Source organism: Theobroma umbraticum, unplaced genomic scaffold (genome assembly GCF_002168275.2).
Source record: "Theobroma umbraticum cultivar Fairchild unplaced genomic scaffold, ASM216827v3 scaffold_55.0, whole genome shotgun sequence".
Taxonomy (NCBI): Eukaryota; Viridiplantae; Streptophyta; class Magnoliopsida; order Malvales; family Malvaceae; genus Theobroma; species Theobroma umbraticum.
This window is the reverse complement of record NW_018397270.1, coordinates 3,323,337-3,325,825: the sequence shown is the minus strand read 5'-3', so window position 1 is coordinate 3,325,825 and position 2,489 is coordinate 3,323,337. Positions and strand designations below refer to the sequence as shown.

The following is a 2,489-nucleotide window of genomic DNA, read 5'->3' as shown; positions in this document are numbered from 1 at the left end:
GTCAAATTTTTTTTGTGTGTATTTAAAAATTTATTCATGACATGTTCTATAGCACATAACATATTCCATGCTATCTAATTTCCATCTGCTAATATCTTGTATCCTCATTACAATGTACTAACAATTTTGAAAAAAAAATTATTATTAACACAAATGGATATTGACCTTGAAAAACACAAAAAGCACAATATGTAATTGATACACTTCAAACCATAGCAAGCAGCCAAATAAGTTAATCTTACATGCATCAAATCAAACATTAATCTTCCTTGCCACAAGGCAAAGAACATTTTTTTTGTGCATAGTAACACCAAGTATCACGTAAAAGTCTAAGTCATCCTTGTTCATCCCAATCGGCATTTCCCAATCAAATTTGCAAAGAAGATTAGCAAAAGCAAGCTCCACGGTTGCAACTCCCATGTGGCATTCCATGACAACTCCTTCTGCCAGCACCAATTGGTATGAACTCAAAATCTAGTCCTTTGTAATCAATAGAGCTGTCAATAAATCTCTTAGGATAGAACTCTTAGGGGTTTTCCCAAGCTTCAGGATCCCTTCCTCCAGCCCATGCATTGACAAAAACTAGTGTTTTGGTAGGTACTGCATACCCTCCAACATCACACTTCCGAATTGTTTCTCGTGGCAATATAACAGAATTTGTTGGTTGCAGTCCTACATGTTTCTTTATCACAGCTTTAAGATATGACAACTTGATATCATCTTCATTTACAAAATCATTGTTTTTCATCAAATTTCTGAGTTCCTCTTGAACTTTCTTCATAGACCTAGGGTTCTTCAATAGAAAGGTCATAGCCCAAATCACTGTTGCAGCACTAGGGTCTGTTCCTGCAACAAACATTTTCTGCATAAAAAGCAAAAAATTGCATAAGGTTTTATTCCTACCTTGAAGTTATAAAATAAATGACAACAAAACATAATCAAGTAAATTTTATCTATAATCCTAGACCTTTTAAGAATGTTTAATTTTCATCCCTGACCTAAAACTCACATTAATTATTTGCAACCTTTTTAAGTTATTTCAAATCAATCCATCCTTCCATCTGTCAATGACCGTAGATTCTTCACGGAATTTAACACATAAGTGCCATGTGTATTTGAATTGTTGATGGATTTAGCCATGTGGACATACACCTGATTGCACATATTTTAACAATTTATTGACAGAAGGATGGATTTGAAACAATTTTAAAAAAATTACGAATAGATAAATATGAAAATTTTAAATCAATGATGAAAATGAATAATTTTTTAAAAGATCATATATTGCAAATAATAGTTACTTCTAAAAGACCAAAGTAAAGTTTTGAGTGAAGATCGAACTATTAGCACAGCTTTTTTGTTATCAAAAGTGAGATCAACTTGAAATACAGGATCCTTCCAAATTTGAAGTAAAATATCAATAATATGCTTTTACTTTGATTTTGTCCTATTGGGATCAAGATGTTTATCAATGAGTTCTCGATGTATCAAAGTCTTTAAATTTTTTTTCAAGATGACCAAGTAATCCCGTGAGTCTATCAACCCAAGCCATGAAAGGAAGACAGTTAGAAACGAAAATAGTTAGAAACGAAAAAGCTCCCTAAAATGGCTTGAGTTTCCTTAAGCATCCCATGGAATCTACTTCTTTCACTACCTTTATCATCATACCTCTTGCCAAAGGCTGTTCTACAAGTTATTGTACTTGAAACATACATCAACAACTCACTCAAGTTTATTGGTTTCAAATCATCAAATGATTTGGATTTTTTTCAATCATACGAGCAACTTCTTCTTCTCGAATCGGACAATAAAATAGCACTCTATTTTGATTAAAGAGATGAACGATGCAAATTTTCTTAACCTCTTTCCAATAAGAATTATAAGGTGAAAAAGCCAAATCTAAGGTATTATAAGACAGCTTGTGCTGGCCAAGGAAACAAGGCCTACTACAAAAATCAAGGTCTTGAGTTTTCAAGATGGCTTTGGCCATTTCTACCGAAGAAAAAACTAGAGTTGGTTTTAGACCGAGTTGCAAAGACATTAAAGGACCATATTTGTGAGAAAGCTTCCAAAGATAAATATGAGGGGCCGGTGAACTACTAAGCTGGAGTAAGTTACCAATCAAGGGAAGACCAAAAGGGCCTGGGGGATTGTGTTTATGTTTTCTGCCAAAGAAGAAGATCAAGATAGGGAGAGCTAGAATAACAAAGAAAAGCAACAATCCCATTGTAAATTTTTGAATTTCTAATCTAGTAATTCACTCAATGAAGCAAAACTTGTGAAAATCCAGAGGACGAGTCCCCCCTTTATATAGACTTAGCCCATTATTTTTGAGAAGGAAACTTTTTAATGCTTACTAGGAATCAATAAGTAGATTCATGACACAACAAAGACTTACTGCTAACCAAGTTGTGCTTGCACATGCCATTCACTAACTTGACCTGCAGGTCGAGGAAAGTGGAAAATATCATCCTTCTTGCAAGAGAAAT

The 2,489-nt window shown here is 33.8% G+C and overlaps 1 pseudogene; it reads right to left on the bottom strand.

The window, feature by feature from the left end:
- Positions 1 to 252: 252 nt before the first annotated feature.
- On the bottom strand, positions 253 to 2,227 carry LOC110426456 (cytochrome P450 83B1-like; annotated as a pseudogene).
- Positions 2,228 to 2,489: the final 262 nt, after the last annotated feature.